We start from the raw sequence: 18,665 nt of genomic DNA, 5'->3' as shown, positions 1-18,665 counted from the left end.
AATCAGACTAGAGGTAACATCTTTCATTTGAATAACAGTGAAAAGACATGCTTGATTGCACACATTGATGAAAGTTGGCTATGGCATAAAAGACTCTGTCATGTAAACTTTGATTGCATGATAAAAATCAGCACTACTAAGCCAATTAGAGACTTACCTAAAATTGTCAAACCTCACAATACAATATGTAAGGAATGTCAATTTGGAAAATAAGCTAGAGCTAGTTTCAAAAGTATTCCAGAGAAATCCAATAATGCTCTTGATTTAATTCACACTAATTTATGTGGTCCAACTAGAACTAAAATCTTACAAGGTGATAGATATTTCATGCTAATTATTGATGACTATTCTAGAATGTGTTGGGTTACTTTTCTCAGAGAGAAATCAGAAGCACTTGGAAAGTTTAAATTGTTCAAAGCAATGGTTGAAAATGAAACCTGTAAGAAAATAAAATGTCTAAGATCAGATCAAGGAGTTGAATTTACATCTAAAGAGATTAATGCATTCTGTGAAGTAAATGGAATCAGAAGACAACTATCAGCACCTTGGACACCACAACAGAATGGAGTTGTTGAAAGGAAAAATAGAACTATCTTGGATGTAGCCAGAAGTATGCTATCAGAAGCAAACTTACCACATGTATAATGGAGAGAGGCAGTAAGCACAGTGGTCTACACATTCAACAAAGTTCACATCAAAGGTGAAACTGGTAAGACCCCTCATGAATTATGGTTTGGTATTACTCCTACTCTTAAATATTTCAGAATATTTGGAAGTAAATGTTACATTAGAAGAGATGAGGACATTGGGAAATTTGATCCTAGAAGTGATGAAGGAATATTTCTTGGTTATTCATCTAAGAGCAAAGCATATAGATATTTTAACAAGAGATTGCAGAAAATTGTTGAGAGTACAAATGTGAAGATTGATGAAGAATTCAGAGGAACTTCAAGGTACATAGAATCTGAACCAGCAACAGAAATTATAAATGAGCCTACACTAAATCCACGGGTACAAAGTGAAGATCTAGTTACACTAGTATCATCTGAAAATTCCACTGTGACTGAGGAACAACAACAAACAAAGACACCCCGGTAGGTAAGACTAAATCATTCTGAAGATCAGTTGGAAACAAGCATAAAGGAGTTATGACAAGAGGAAGATTGGCAAATGAAGAGGTATGTCTTATTTCTCAAATTGAACCATCATCAATTAATGAGGCATGTGAAGATAAGTATTGGACTAAAGCTATGGAAGAAGAATTAGAGCAAATTGAGAAAAATAACACTTGGACATTAGTTCCCTGGCCTAAAGATAAAAATGTAATTGGAACAAAATGGGTATTCAGAAACAAACTTAATGAAGATGGTAAGGTTATCAGAAATAAAGCAAGACTAGTGTGTAAGGGATATTCTCAAAAAGAAGGAGTTGACTATAATGAAACCTTTGCACCGGTAGCTAAAATTGAGGCAATCAGATTATTTTTGGCTTTTGCAGCACACAAGAACTACAAAGTATATCAAATGGATATTAAATGTGCATTTTTGAATGGAGATCTTGAAGAGGAAGTTTACTTTGAACAACTTGATGGATTTTCTTTGACAGATGACAAAGATATGGTTTGCAGGTTAAGGAAAGCTTTGTACGGATTGAAGCAAGCTCCAAGAGCTTGGTATGCAAGATTAGATAAGTATCTTTTGAAGATTGGTTTTTCTAAAGGTAATGCTAATAGTAATCTATACTATAAAGTGACTAATGATGACATCTTGGCTATAGAAGTTTGTGTTGATGATATAGTATTTGAGGGAGAAGATGGATTGTGTAAAGACTTTTCTATTAAAATGCAGCAAGAATTTGAAATGTCTATGATTGGTGAAATAAGATTATTTTTAGGATTACAGATATCATAGACTAATAGAGGTATATTCTTGAGTCAATCAAAATACTTAAAAGAGTTACTTAAGAAATTTGGGATGGAGAACTCTAAACCGGTAAGCACACCTATGACTACAAATGACAAACTATCCTTAAGGGATGAATCTACACCTATTAATCCAACAAGGTACAAATCAATGAAAGGAGGTTTACTGTATTTGACACAACCCAGACCTGATATTATGAATGCAGTATGTATTGTTTCAATATTTGAGAGTAATCCTAGAGAAAATCATGAATCAACAGTAAAAAGGATTTTTTGGTACTTACGAGGTACTACAAATCTTGGATAATGGTATCCTAGAGATGAAAATTTTTACCTATGTGCATACACAGATGCAAATTGGGTAGGAGATATTGATGATAGAAAAAACACCACCGACGGAGAATTTTTTCTTGGAAGCAGATTAGTTTCCTGGTTAAGTAAGAAACAAAGTTGTACATCTTTATCAACAGCAGAATTAGAATATGTTGCAGCAGCAACTAATTGTACAAAGGTACTATGGCTTACACAAATGTTGAAAGACTTAAGGGTAAAATGCAAGGAACCTATAGCTATCTATTGTGATAACACAACAGCAATTGATATATCTAAGATTTCGGTACTACATTCTAAAACAAAACATGTTTCAATCAAATTGAATTTTCTAAGGGAGAATGTTGAGGCAAAAGAAATAAAACTAGTTTATGTGAATACTAAAGAGGAGCTTGCAGATATTTTCACTAAACCTTTACCTAAGGAAACCTTTGAATATCTCAAAGAACAACTTGGGGTCATACCCCCACCGGTAGATACTTAGAGAGTTGATGTCTGTCATCAACCGATAGAATTAACAAAGATATATTCTTACTCCGGCTTTGATGAGGTAGCTACTTCTCAGGCGGAGTGGTTGGTATATTGAAACTGATTGGTATTTTGTATTTGAACTTGGTTTTGTTGTAACTTTGGCATTTGATTTCAAAGGGGGGGAGATATCTATGGAAAAACACATTATCTTTTGGGAAAAATTATTATAAGGAAACTCATGTTACTCTCAGGGGGAGAGATTGTTACTTTAGGGAGATTGTTGGTTTTTGTATTTGGCATTTCTGTTTTGGCATTTTGATGGTTTTTCCATCTTGTGTTGCCATCAATGCCAAAGGGGGAGATTGTTGGTATTTTGGTATGGTTTTGTCATTGATGTCAACACCTACTAAAACTCTAGCACTGTGGAGATCCAACAACATTCACCGGCAAGGAAGTGACTTTTGCACAGTCACCGGTATATGGTACACCGGCAGGAAATAATGATCATTGGCACTTGGAATGGAATGGAAAACACCTGGTAATGTCAAAGACATTGTTTGGACATCTTATCTTGGAGAATTGTTTATTGGTATAATTGTATTTGCATATTTGTTGTTACCGGTAAATAGGTCCAGGGTTACACCGGCAGGTTTATCTTTACTAGATCAGCATGGCACGCTATGGAGATGATTAATTATTGTTGTAAATGCATTAAGCTGACATGTTCAATCGGTTATTGCATCAGATATTATATTGTTTGTAAAATGATTTTATTGTAACATCTTGTAGAGCTAACCTACTAAAATTGGTCTTAGGTTATGGTATAAATGTAAGATCTTATTTGTAAGATCGTGTGTGGAATGCGAAACAGAATTGAGTGAAGGTATATGCGAGATTAAGTAGAGATATACACGAAGACATAATTTGAAGGTGAAGCTAGGTTTTTGTGAAAGCATATCAGAACTACACGGGTACTGAATCCAGCATATGAAGATGTTATTTTGTGCAGTACATTCTTATTGAATTTAACCATCCAACTATAGTTAGTGTGACTCCCATTTTTGATTGAGCAGTGAGCTCTAGGCGCTTGTCCTTTCTGCATGTGCAAACCCCATTTATGTACACTTACTATCTGCAGTAGTATCATCTGATTGTGGGTAAGGTTTCCCACCGTGGTTTTTCCCCTACAGGGTTTCCACGTACAAATATTGGTGTTATGTGTTGTCCATAGCTTTGTGTTTTAATTTCATGCATTAATCTTTACCGGTATTACATTTATCTGTTAAATCTACCCACCGGTATACCATTCTATTTCATCGGTATTAAGCAGTGATTTGATTAAGTAGTTTTTGGTTTATTATTATTAGACAACTGATTGACCCCCCACTCTCAATTGTCACTGGGACCTAACATCATTAACCCTAATTGACAGGTATAAAAGTTGTATTTACCCTCTCATTTGCATAAGTTGAAAATTTTGGGATTTGTGGGAAGTTTACATGAGATCAAGCATTCAAGAGCATTCAAGCATTCCTTTCTAGCATTGAGCATTCTCAAGTTTCCCTTCAAGGCTAAGTGTTGCATTCAAGAGAAGGATTCAATCATTAAAGAGGAGATTCATTCTAATATTCAATTCCACACAAGAAAATCTACCTACATTCTATCTCCAACCTCCCTTGAGGTGATTTATATTACATTCTTTCAGTTACATTTACTTGCAAGTACTTTCTTTCATTACTTGGTTAATTCCAAAACTGGGGTTTGACCTGAAGGCGGACCCTGAATCCCAACCCCTTTTCCTCTCTTTTTTGTGTGTGGGTTGCACGTGTGTAGCTGTACTTTCAGATTTGGACTCAATTTGCAAAGGCAAAAAATCCCTTTTCGTTTCATGGATTTATTGGAAGACCATGTACACTTTTGCCACAGTGCAGGCAACTTTTCCTCAAATTCGTAGGATGGCTTCGTCTCAACATATTACTGCCAAATCTAGGTACAAAGCTTCATCCCACACTCTGATCTTGAGTTATTATTAGTTCTTCATCTCTTTACACTTAGTCTTAATACATAATTCAATCAATTCCTTTCCATTTCAAGTAGAAGAGGGGATTAACTTATCATTCTCATTTCATTTAGAATTCTATCTTCTTCTTTGGAGGTTTAATCTAATGTATTCCCCCCCTCCCCACCTCTTTCAATGTAATGCATGAAAAATGTTTGAAGGAAAATCCGTAGTGAAACTCTCATCTCTCCTTAGAGGGAAAGGGTGTCTTTCCTCTTAATCTCTAATTCACACATTTTTCACCCACCATTACATTTTGGTGAACCCGACGTCTTGCATGCTTTCCCTTGAACAAAATTGCATATTTTTCATTTGCAAGTTTCAAATTTCTGGAAACTTAGTGCTTAAATCATTAAAAATCCTAGTTTTTAAAGTTAAAATTGAATTTGTGATTTGTAAAAATTGCTTGTGGTTATCTTAGATCTGAAAAAAAATTGTTTGTCAAATTCAATTTATTCATTGTCTTGTTCAATTTGCAAATCAAATTTACAAAATTAAGCGGTTACTTGTTAAAACCCTAATTTTCAAAAAACTTCTTGAACTTGTGCAAAAATTGGATTTCGATTTAGTTTTCAGATTTCTGATTGTTCTTAGACTTGATTTCATTCATACAATTCAAATTTTCAATTTCCCTCCTTTTTCCCAAAGTTCAAATTTCAAAATTAAGTGATTAGGTCATAAAAACCTAATTTTCAAATTTAATTGGATTTTGTGCAAATTTCAATCAATTTCATTTAAATTCATATTTCTAAACAGTTTTCAAGGTGTCCCTATCTATTAGGTTTGAAATTTTTCAAATTTGTAATTCAATTCCTCTTGAAAACCCTAATAGGGTCCTATTTTTACATTTGAACCTTAACTTCGCCCATCTAGAAATCGTAAAATTTGCCAACTTTTTGGGGTTAGCTTTGAAATCATCGTAATATTCATCCCTGAAAATTTCAAAAAAAGTTGGTCGGACCATGTGCACTCCTACCACTCTCCTCAATTTTTTTCCCAAAATTTTGGGAGACTGTTATGACTGTATTTAATAGCCTAAATCCAAAAGATTAGCTGATTTTGTCAAGTTTTGATCCCTCTAGAATCGAAAATACCTCCAAAATTCAACATTTCAAATTTCAAGAAATTTTAAAAAATTAAGAGGTTAATTATAGTCTGCCCTGATTTTAAAAATCCTAAGTTTAAAATTAAGTGGTATTCCCTTGGACATAATTTTAAAATTCCATTTTCGTTTTATTTTTGGAAATTGTGTCATCCTCTTCTTCCAACAAAGTTCAAATTGTTTAATCAATATTTTCTTAAATTTTACATTAATCAATTTTGTAAGCTTTGTTCCAAAATTCAAAATTCAAATTTTTCCTCTAGTGCATGAGTTTCACCACTATTAGTCGTACCTATATTGTCCCCGTTAGACGAAGCATTAGAATTAAGGCCTCCCAAGGTTTAATTACCAAAGAGATGGAGCCTAATTTGGGTGACTTCTTTAATGAGAATCATGCTAATTCTTCCCATCCTAATCATGTGCCTATTCACCCCATTGATGAATCCCATGATGAAGAAGAAGCTTTAACTAGGGTCTCTATAGATCAACTTTCCACATTGGACAATCAATTTGATAACTTTCAACAATGGATGTCCCAAGAATACCCTAATAGTGAAGCTATTCCATTAATTGAAGGTCTTAAACACATGATTCAAAGTGATAAGAATGGAATTGATATATTGTGTGGCATTGCACATACTGTTGATTCTAATGTGATGCCTATCAAGAGTTGTGTCAAAATCCTAGGTTATTCACAACCTTCAACACAAGTCAATCTTTAAATTCCTTTGACTACGTTTATGACTCATATTCCTACTTTTACCTCCAACATCATGGCTACTTTAACTCAAAATGTCATCCCTACAACCATTGGTCATGGGGGAAATCGCTCTTCTTCATTTAATCCTCCATCTTTACCTATGTCTTCCATAAGTATTCCTATTATTCCTCAACCAATCAATGTGACACAAGGGGGCGATTCCTTCAACAACTTTGTTCCTCCTTTAAGTGTCTCTTTTCATACCCAATCATCACCTATGCCTACTTATCATAATGTCCCACCACCTTATTCTCACCCCATGCCTTCTTTCAATAACATCACACCATCTTCTCAATCAACTATGTCTAACACCAATTCTTCTACCGAAGTGACAATTACCAATCTTGCTCAAACAGTGTCTTTCTTACAACAACAAATTTCTTCTATGAGTCAATCCAAGATTAGTGTGCCCACTTTCTCTTGATATTGTTAAATCCGTTCCACCTAAACATGTTGATGTCCCTCAATTATAACTCTATAATGGAAAAGGTGATCCTCTTATGCATGTCAAAACATTTTAAACTTTATGTACTAATTTTGCTTATGATCGAAGATTGCTTGCAAAATTGTTTACAAGAACACTAAGAGATAAGGCTTTACAAAGGTATTTCTCTTTGCCTTCTTATTGTATCACTTCCTTTCAACAACTAGCAAATGCTTTCATCCAACAATTTCAAAACAACATTGTTCCTAAAATCACTTTGACTGATTTAATGAATTGTAAACAAGGTGTTAAAGAAAAAACGACTGATTTCATTGGTAGATATAAGCATTTTTGTGCCCAAATTTCTTTTCCTATACCAGATAATGATATTCAAAGAATTTTCATTTCTAGTTTACAAAAAGATATCAGGGAAAAGCTTCTTTTGTCTGAGTTTACTTCCTTTCCGCAGTTGTGTGCAACACTCCACAATTATTAACTGGTTGTTAGTCAAATGGAGCAATCCACTCCTATGGCTCCGAGTGATAAGGGGGAGAGTGTTCAATAACCATTTGCAAAGTTCAAACCAAAAAAAGCTTCATCAAGTTCAATGATACAATCAACAACAACAATGTGAATGTTACAATAGGCGTGCCTTCATTTCTAAATATTTCAATAGAGAAAGACAGTTTACTCGTTTGAATGAACATTTACATAGTATTATTTCTCAGTTGTTGCAAAGAAATGTTATCAAGCTTCCTCCTATTAAATAAGTTGGTCCTTCTAAACTCGCATCCCCTTATTTTGATAACAATTCATTCTATCAATTTCATCGTCAGCCTGGTAATGATACTAAGAAATGTTTCGCATTGAAAAATAAGATTCAAGATTTGATTGATAATAATACAATATCTATGGTAGGTGTGAATGATAAAGCGAATAAATTAGTAGCTTCTCCTAATCAAAATCTTAATATTTTCACTAATCCCTTGCCTTCTCATACCTCTAACATTATTGAGATTGTGCTTACTTCTTTCTCTTCTGAGGAATTCAGCTCTATGCCTTCGAACTTGGTAAATATGTTAGAAAAACAAGATATGCCTAAGGATCCTTGTATTACATTTGACCCTAGTGAGACCATTAGAGCACCCGATGGTCCTTTATACATAGTTGCAAAGGTTATGGATATACCTTGTCGCGGTGCCCTTATTGATCCCTCTTGCATGGTTAATGTCATAACTGAACAATATCTTTTCACTTTACGATTGCATAAACTAATATATGATGCTTCTAATGAGGGTTGTGAAGTTATTTAATGGATTCTCTTGTCCTATCATTGGCTCTATCACCCTTCCTGTTGAAGTTCATACTAAATCCATGGATGTCGACTTTGTTATCATACCCTCTTCCGAGAAATTCCGTGTGATGTTGGGCTATCCTTGGATATATTCCATCCAGGCTATTGCTTCTCCAATCCACAAGTGTTTGAAATTTCCTCACAATGGAGAAATCATAACCATGAAACATATCTTATTTTGTCCATCGGAAAGAAGCCCTAGTTTTCCTATTGATTTCTTTTGGCCTAAAAAATTTCAATCTCTTCCATCAAGGAGTGATGCTCTTTTTCAATATTATTAAAAATGGAAGAAAGATATGATCTTATCCTTAAGTAAACTTAGATTCCCAACACTTGACATTCCTATCATACTTGAAAATAAATTTCTTCCCCTCACGGATAGAACTAATCTCCCTCCTAAGGAATATCGTCAACCTATTCCTTTCGATTTGACTATACCTTCTCCTAAGGAGAACAACAATATTCTTCCTAAGGTTAGATCTGTACATCCTCCTCATGATGGACCTGGTCTCCTTCCTACACCTAATATTCCTCCTTTGTATGGCGTAGTTCCATGTCCTTCCTCTTATCAAGAGAAGACACATTCTTCTCCTCTTGTTCAACCTAAAATACCTCAACCTAAAGCTTCAACTATCAAGGAGAGAAACATTCCTACTTTTTCAAGTGTTCCTCCTCCTTCTCAGCCTTTCACTAAGACTCGACAAAATAGTTGTGCGAGAGAGTGCCGATGAAGAGGTCGTGTTCGAGCTCATGAAGTTATCCCTCAAAATACCTAACCTCCTAGAACTCCAACAGTTGACATGATTCCCTTTTCTCCTAAGCAAGATGTTCAACCTACATATCCAAATCATAAGTTGCACAAAACATGTGATGGTTTTACTCCTATTTGTGTTCGCGCTCCTCTTTTTATAAATACTGATGAATAAATATTTGAAAATATAATTCATGATGGAAATACAACTCCTAATACTTCTAATAGTGATTATGAATATGTTGATTTTGACAAGCATTTATCAACTGAATTTTCAAAATCCCTAATCCTAGCTCCTAGAAACAAACAAAGTGACTTACCACATGACCATAGTCCTTGTTTGGATCTTGTGATAGCTCCATCTGTTGTGCTCGATGTCGCTCCTCTGGTATGTTTCTCACCTTCTCGAAATAGTGATCAACAATATTGGGAGGTAGATGTCATGCTAGATTAGCAATATTAGCACTATAGATCTTCTATCTCTCTTCGTTCTTTCTCTTTTGTGACTATTCTTCTATGTGTATCCATGTTCTTCTATTGTTCCCTTAATATCTATTTGGGGATGATGCAAAGCATTGAGATCTTTTCTTGGTCTCTTTCATGTTGACTCGAAAGACATCCTCTCTTCCCTTTCTTCCAAGGTAGTGCCCTTCTTTGGGGAATGACAATTATTATATGCACATACATACATGATATACATTAGTTATCATACAAAATACTGACCCTGAGGAAAGTGAAACTACTTCGTGTTTTGTATTCATTATCCTTGGTTTTATACCTCTATTGGGGGCTAAATCTTTGCCATAACATGCTCCCTCTCTTCTCTCTCTCTCTCTTAGGTGTATCCTACCTTAAAGCAATCTCTCCCCATAAGGAATGCATGATCGCTTTAACATGGGGGCATACACTCCACTCATATTTAACTTCTTGATACTTAAGAATTACTTAGTGAACTTTGTTTTGCTTTGTAATCTTTGGTATCCTTTCTTTCATGACTCATAGTGAGGGGAACTTTGCTACTTGCATTCATGGTTCTCCCCTTCCTTCCCTTTTAATTTTTCAATCAAATTCATAAGATCCTAAGTCCACTGGGGCTTGGTGCATCTTGCCTCCTTGACATGGTAAAAGTCTTTCAATCTTGTTTCCTTGTACTTTATCGACAGTATTGGCGTACGCTCATAGTCCCACTAAAGTTGGGGCTAAATGTAGTATCATAAAATTGCGAACCTAGAAATTTTAAACCACATTAGGGTCCTCACGCCTATGAAATCAAATCCCCTACCCTGATCAAAGACTGGAGACTGCTCAACCCCTAAAAACTGCTTCTCCCTTGCCCTCCACACCACCCTATCTACACTTTGCCTTGGAGAAAAGGGTAGGATAGGGGTGTGGTGCCCCTATCCTCCTAGGAAAGGGGGCGGTGCCCCTGTCCCTGCCCTATTTTGTGGCAGGGCCCTTCCTAAGACTGCATTGAAGGTTGTGCAGTGAGCAGGAAAACTTCCCCGATGTCGGCCTATGACGAAAATCAGTTTCATTAACTCTAATTGACAAGTATAAAGTTTCATTTACCCTCTCATTTGCATAAGTTGAAAAATTTGGGACAAGTGGGAAGTTTACATGAGATCAAGCATTCAAGAGCATTCAAACATTCAAGCATTCCTTTCTAGCATTGAGCACTCTCAAGTCTCCCTTCAAGGCTAGGTGTTGGATTCAAGACAAGGATTCAACCATTGAAGAGGAGATTCATTCCAACATTCAATTCCACAAAAGAAAATATACCTACATTCTATCTACAACATCCCTTGAGGTGATTTACATTACAGACTTTCAGTTACATTTACTTGCAGGTACTTTCTTTCATTACTTGGTTAATTCCAAAACTTGGGTTTGACCTGAAGGAAAACCCCTAATCCCAATCCCTTTTCCTCTCTTTTTTGTTTTTAGGTTGTAGGTGTGCAGCTATACTTTTGGATTTGGACTCCATTTGCAAAGGCAGAAAAACCCTTTTTGTTTTGTGTATTTTTTGGAGGACCGTGTACAGTTTCACAATGGTCTATGTAACTTTTCCTCAAATTTGCAGGATGGCTTTGTCTCGACATATTACTACCAAATCCAGGTGCACAGCTTCATCCCACACTCTGATCTTGAGTTATTATTAGTTATTAATCTCTTTTTAACTTAGTCTTAATACATAATTCAATCAATTCCTTTCTATTTCAAGTAGAAGAGGGGATTAACTTATCATTCTCATTTCATTCAGAATTCTATCTTCTTCTTTGGAGGTTGCGTGAAAAGTGTTTGAAGGGAAATCCGTACTGAAACTCTCATCTCTCGTTGGAGAGAAAGGGCGGCTTTCCTCTTGATCTCTCATTCACACTTTTTTCACCCACCATTACCTTTTGGTGACCATTACTGTAATAATAAGACAAAAACAACTATTGAAAATGGATTAAAGATAAATATAACAAATATTAAGGAGAAAACTGAAGTAGGATTTGAAAAGTGACAATGGCGAGCCCAAACAATGAAGAGATAAGACAAGGAATTTTTTTTGCAATTATGAAAGACACCACATAAGGATAGAAAATGAAAAGTAGATGAGAGTTGAGCACACTAATGAGGGTGGTGCTGAAATATTATTTTAATTGAAGGTGACTTTGACTTAAATCAAATGTGGAGCATGATATTGAAATTGAAAATTAAAATGTTGAAATTGATTTTGGAAATGTTGAAATTGATATTTGAAATGGTGATATTGAAAATAAAAATGGTGAATTTGATATTGTAAATTTTTATATTGAAAATAAAAATGTTGAAATTGATATTGGAAATGTTGATATTTATAATCAAAATGTTGATATTTATAATCAAAATGTTGAGATTGAAAATTAATATGTTGAGAATGAAAATGAAAATGTTTATAACACATGGATCGAAAAAAAAAAAACCGATAAAAAAAAAATAATGTTTATAACACTGGAAATTAAAATGTTCAATGTTATGTATCGACAGAGTACATGAGAAGAGGAGATCTTTGTGTGGAGGAAAGAGAAATTGAAAATAAAACACATTAAAAAAATCCAAAATGGTTAGTTCAAATTGAGGAGAACATAATTTAAAATCTTGAAGGAAAGAGATCAACTCAAACTATTCATATGTTGGCTAGAAAAAATTTCGATTAATACTTTAGCAATAAGACATTAACCAAACAATGCCAACTTTTTGTACAATTACTAAAGAAACACAAAATGAGACCTTTTCTAGAAAAATTGAAGATTCGTGTGAATAAAAAATATGAGAAAAATGTTATAATTGTCAAAAATATTTTGAATTCTCTTAATTGTATTAATAAGACTAGTAGGGAAAAAGATAAGAGAGTTGATTGAAGAGTAAGAAAAACCTCACAAGTAAGCCATCATTTGGGGAAGGCTCATTTATTGAGGCAAACTTGTCTTGATATGAACCTATATCGTAAAACAAAGTTTAGAGAACTCAAAAGAAGAAAAGAACTAGATAGTGCTCTTCAAAATGATAGATGAGATTTTAGTAGGAGAATTCCACATGTTGACAATAATCTATTCGAGAAAATAAATGATGAAGTTCAAAATTTTTGGCACTCTTCTTAGACAGTATCACCTGATGTGAAGGATGTTTTAAAGTTGTGAATCAGTAAGCAAGATCAAATACCACATCCTAAAAATGTGTTGGAATGTAGCCAAACAATTTTGTGAAACACACCCAACTTTGCAAATCTCACAAAGGGCTTTTGAATTTTGTAAGATATTTTATTGTGTATTCATAAATTTTGTAATACATGTTGTTGTAAATGCCATGTGGAGTTTCTAATATATCATGATCTATTACATTATATTCATTCTACTTTGTGTACTAACAAAATGTTGTAGGAGTGTTGTGCAATGAAACTCCCTAAGTCATCTAGGAAATTTTAAGATTTATTTTTATGATCTAGATGATACCTATTCTTTTTTTGTAAAAAATGATTGTTTAAATGAGAAGTGTTTACAATGTGGTGGGTTGTCAAAGTTTGTATCATGTTTTCATGAGGAAATGAATATAAATTTGGAAAGAAAATGGTTGAAAAATAGAGGTACAAGATAGTGAAATACAATTTGGAGAGTGGAGGGGAAGGTTCTTGATGTGTGTTGGTAACAAGAGAAATCAATGATGCTAATTTTATATCAGATTTTAGGAAAAAAAAAATTTCTACAAATATGCATGACATAACCAAAGGTATCAATGTTTGGATGAGCAATTTAGGATGTGTAAGGACTCTTTTTTCATTGGTACTATTATTTATATCTATGGTTGATTTTTTTGAAAATTACACATTGCAACCATAAAAAATGTACAATCTCAATGATACAATTCCATTGAGGTTGTTATTTTTGTGCACATCACATATAGACATGCCCATGATAGTACAAAAGAGGATAGGGAGTACTTTTTTTACATCAGTGATGATAGGTCTCATTCATCAAAGTATATGCAACATTGTTTTCATAAATTTTTTGATTTCTTGTAGGAAAAAGATATTGCACTGGGTTGGCATCTCATTTGGTCAGATAACTACATGGGTCAATTCAAGAATGCTCATATATTATATTGATTTAGTAGAATGCATACAAAGAGGGGTGAACCTCATAGATGGAGTTTTTTTCTTAGGTTGGGCATAGAAAAGGGGAGCATGATGGAGTAGGCGCATGTGGGAAGAGTGCTCTACTTAAGGAACAATTGAAGATTATAGGTAGTTCTACATTCAGAGATGCACATTCTATCATTGACTAGTGTAACTTTGAACTGTCGCGGGGATGGACACTTGATTCATCAAATGTAGATGACTGCAAAGCATTCTTCCAAATATACATCAATATATACATCTGTACCAACTAGCTTCCTCAACTTTCCAAGGACCAAAATATCTCAGAAATATCATTTTATCACTCAACATCATATACCTAGAATCAAAACCCTCATTCTTTTGTCACACATTTAATCCCCATCTTAACATCTCAAACCATCTAATCCTCATCATGCTATCTTTTCCATCAACCACATTATCAACATCATCAACTATGTCAACATCTCATACTAATTGTAAACATCAAACACCAAGAAGGTGGATATCCACATCATAGATCATCTACAACTGATATCCATCTATTCTCTATATAAATCTCTTCATGTCATTCATATGAATCATAATGACAACTACTGACAATTAGTTGCCAATAATCTCCTCATACTCTGACAAACATGAATATATAACTTCATCATCACTTCTTTAACAATTGCAATAATTCTCTATCCAACCAATCACTATGTCATCAATGATAACAACAATCATGGACATCTTATATTGTTAGTCATCAAGTTGACATCAACGACAACACATATTGCTAACAAAGGATGCCAATCAAGAAGATCCAGTTGTAGTCAATGATAAAACAACATGATTCTCCATATTCCCTATTTTGATGGGGTTCTTTCATTTTGTTGGTCTTGGTGGGAGGTGTAAAGCAACGGAAAGGTTGAGAGTTATCTATTGGATGGGTCTCATCATTTTTTTCATTTCTTTGGTCATTGTGGGTGTGTAGCTTTTTGCCCTCTTTTGGGTGATTTCTACCTAGATGAGGTTTGAGTTTCCCCTCCTTTTCCTTTCTCCTTTGTCTTAGTCAGTTTCTATTTATTTGAATGTGAAGGGGGTTAGATTTGAGGACTCAACCATTTGTGCTCTAGCTTGGGCCAAATTGGAGGCCTTCTTTTCCTCTCTCTAGTCCATTCTTTGCTCTAGGGCTAGAAGGGGCCTGCTTCCCCTATTTGAGGCAAGTTGTCTCTTGGCTTGAATGGTGTGTTTTCCTCTTTGGGGAGTGTGGTTCTAGTTGGATGAGGCTAGTATTGCTCTGATCTTAGGTGCCTTTCCATAGAGGCCTTCTTTGTTTTCTTTGGGCTTCATCTCTTTGGAAGCCTCTACTATTATTAGTTAGTGGGTTATGTTGTACAAAGTCCTACTTCTCTTCAATGTATTACCTACCTTCTTATTTAGGTGGTTTTTGGGAGTTTGGATGTCTTATGTATCCATAAGTTCCATGTGGCTTCCTTGGAATGGCTAGTTCGTCTTCTTTGTGCTACTTTGTGATGGATCCCACTATTCCCTCCTTTGAAAGGTTTCATCTCTAGTTTATTGTGAGGGTTCCCTCTTTTGGGTTTTCCTTTTGCTTTGTTGTCTTCCTCTTTGCTATTTTCTTTTGAAGATGCAAGTTCTAGGTTTTGGAATAGTGATTTTAGTTTTCAACTTTGGAGGCCCTTTTTCTCTATGCTTTCATGCTTTACTTTGGGTTGCTTGCCTTTTTTCTAGACCTTGTTTTTCTTTGTGGTGGAAGATTATAGGCTTAAGGCTTTCCTTGTGTCTTGTTTCTTCTATTATATCTACTTGTTTAAGGCTCTGCTATTTGGGAGGCTTTTCCCTAAGGAGGCATTTTATTCTTTCTTATATCTATGCATGTTTGGAGAAGCTTGTGTGTGTCCTTTAGAGGTGGATTGTGGAAACTGTTATGTTCTTGGTCCAATCGAGGAGAACTATGTGGATAGCCTTTCTCTTGGTTATATTATGGTAAAAGTTTTTGTTGGGTATTTGTTGTGTATGATCCTATAAAGGCAATTTCAGTAGTAGTGCTTGCTTGGTTTCCATCTTCAAGATGGTTTCTTTTCCTCTTGGTGTGCATCTTTGATCCTAGTCCCATTGAAGTGGACTATGTGGATCATTTAGGGGTCTATACTACTCCTATTCTTCTAGATGTGGCTTCAATTGCATTGTTTGCAAGGTTTTCTACTCAGAGATGGTGGGGTTTGGCTAGAAGCTAGTTTCTTGTCAAAGACCTTTGCTAGTGTTCTTCTCTCAGCTCAAGTTTCCTTCTTCCCCTTTGGGTTTGGTTGGTCTCATTCTTCTCCTTCTACTATCTTAGCACTTTTTTCTTTCCTCTTCTTGTCTCAACAGAAAAATGGTTTTATCCTTTGTTGTCATTGGGCACTTTATTGGCCTACTTCTTGTTTGAGAATGTCTTCATTCTTGGTGATCCTACTAGTATAAGGTTTTGGGATGCCTTTCAAAACACACTAGTCATGAAAATGAAGGTCTTATTTAGGGTAGGGACTCTATCTTCCGTTGGTTTGTTGGTTTAGTTAAAAGTTTATTGTTTTCAAAAAAAGAGTCTTGTCTCTTTTTGGTTTTGTTAGTCTCGCTACTTGTAAAATCCCTATGTTAGGTCTTGAAGGCTATTATATAAAAAGGTTTGAGAACTATATTCCGATTTACTTAATTAGAACATAGGCATTTTCAAAATTGAAAATATTTCGAAGAATTTCATAGCCCTGATTTGAAAAGGACATTAAGAAAAAGAATTACACCTAGATGATGGACTAATATGACTAATGATCTTTTTCAACAGGGGCTCGCAAATGTCGGGATCGCCATTGGTATTGGCTTTGAAGCAGACAAGGTTGAAATTGGGAAGTATCACAATGCAAAAAGACATCTATACTTTATTCTCAACTCTATTTTTTTCTTTCCGCGTGGCTTATCACTCCGCGCGAGGCAGTCGAATACGACCTAGTTGGTAAGCATTAACGAAAAGTGAAAGGGTGATGTTGAGAGTAACCACGACAAAACAGACAAGAAAAGAGTAAGACAGAATACCTAGTCACATATGATGAAACAGTAGAGAAAGAGGACCACATCAGCCGATCAAATATTAGATTGTGCTCCTATAGCTAAAATACTTTAAAATTAGAACATGAGGATAAATTTCTCATACAGCAAAAAACATGAAAAATTTAGAATTTTCTTACAACCTCCGAAGAAAAATACAGTTCCAGAGATACCCACAACTTTCTCTTTGGCAGATCTCACATTCCTCGCTCTCTTTCTAAGCCAAAACAGTTCCAGCCATAATAAAGATGTGTTGCATCGCCTTCAAGATGCCCATCATTCTCAGTAACTTGAAACAAAAAGAAGAAGAATAGAGCAATTCGTTATTTAGTCAGTTCCAATCTTAAACGCAGAAAAGACGTTCAACAACACCCTAGAATATTCATGGAAATCGTTATGGTACAACTATAGTTTCAAATTGTAGTTGGTCTTTTTTATGTGTGGGTGTCTTGAAAATGGGAATATTAGTTGTCAAAAGATGTCTTGTCCATAGTATATTATGGAAGGTACGTTGTTAGAAATTCTATGACACATTTCATGACAGCTGTAAGGGTCAAAAATAGGGGAGAAGACTTTGGATGTGAGAGACTATTTTTAACCTGGATTCTTGCCTATCTTGGGCAACACATGTCAAAGATGGGCAACATGTGTCAAGGAAGTTTTGCACATGGTTTTGTAAATCACAAATGGTTTTCAGGTTGTAGGAAGTCTATAAAATGAAGGCTTGATGAGGAGTTTGTATCATTGAGTTTTGTTTGCAAGAGTGGTTGCTATGGGAATGCTATTGGAAATTCCTCCAAGGTTGAGCTGAGGTGAAACTCCTGTAAGAACTTGCATTGCGAGTGTGTTGTAATCTTTTGTTGATTTGATAATACATTATGCAGGTTTTGGAGTGTGGGGCTTTTCTCCCGTAAGGGTTTTCCCCACGGAAATCAATGTGTTATGTGTTTATTGTTATTTTGTTTATGCTTTTATGTGTTTCTTGAAATCTTTGTAATAGCTATGTTGAAATTTGCATAATCGTCCTCTCAAAATTAGCATAGGAAGTGTTTTCGGGCACCTTTGCTTCCTTACAGTCGTAGCACGAATTTGGTAGGCAGCAATGTGTGTACGGTCATAGTAGGACTGATATTGACTTCAAGGTTATACCCATCTGGTATGATGTAAGCCATAGAGGATACATCATATTGTTATTCTTGACCACTCCTCTTTACCGCACTCCACGACAGATTGGACATTGGATAGTACAGTCTTATCTCATGCATTAAACAAACGATTTACTTTCATGAAAAGTGTTCAATGTTAGTTTTTGTTTTTAGTTGTATTAGCGGTTTTCATCTTTCTAGCTTTGTAGTGAACCTTCTAGTTTTAGTTTCATTTATTGTGAACCCTTTGAATTAGTTAGGTGTGAGGACTTTTCTTCTCTCCTTTAAATGACCCCATCTTTTCATTCCTCTACAACTATTATTTCTGGAGTTTTAAAGCTCGGCGACATCATCCCATGACTCCCTCACTTCAAATATATGACATTCATATCAAGGTGTTTAATAAGGTAAGTCTTTCACTTTCAAAATTTGAAGAAGTTTGTAAATGGCTTGAAAATTTTATCCTTGTAGGTTATTTTGTGAATACGGTTCTTCGCTTTTGTGATTGGGTTGCTAAATTATGGATCCCAATCAAGATTTAGTTGGTCATCATGCAAAGTCATTCTATAGATTTTCTTTTCCTTTTTGTTTTATTGATGCCAATCATGCATAGGTTGTTTTT

The sequence above is a fragment of the Cryptomeria japonica genome, chromosome 8 (genome assembly GCF_030272615.1).
Source record: "Cryptomeria japonica chromosome 8, Sugi_1.0, whole genome shotgun sequence".
Lineage (NCBI taxonomy): Eukaryota > Viridiplantae > Streptophyta > Pinopsida > Cupressales > Cupressaceae > Cryptomeria > Cryptomeria japonica.
The sequence above is the reverse complement of the archived record's forward strand: the minus strand, read 5'-3'. Positions refer to the sequence as shown.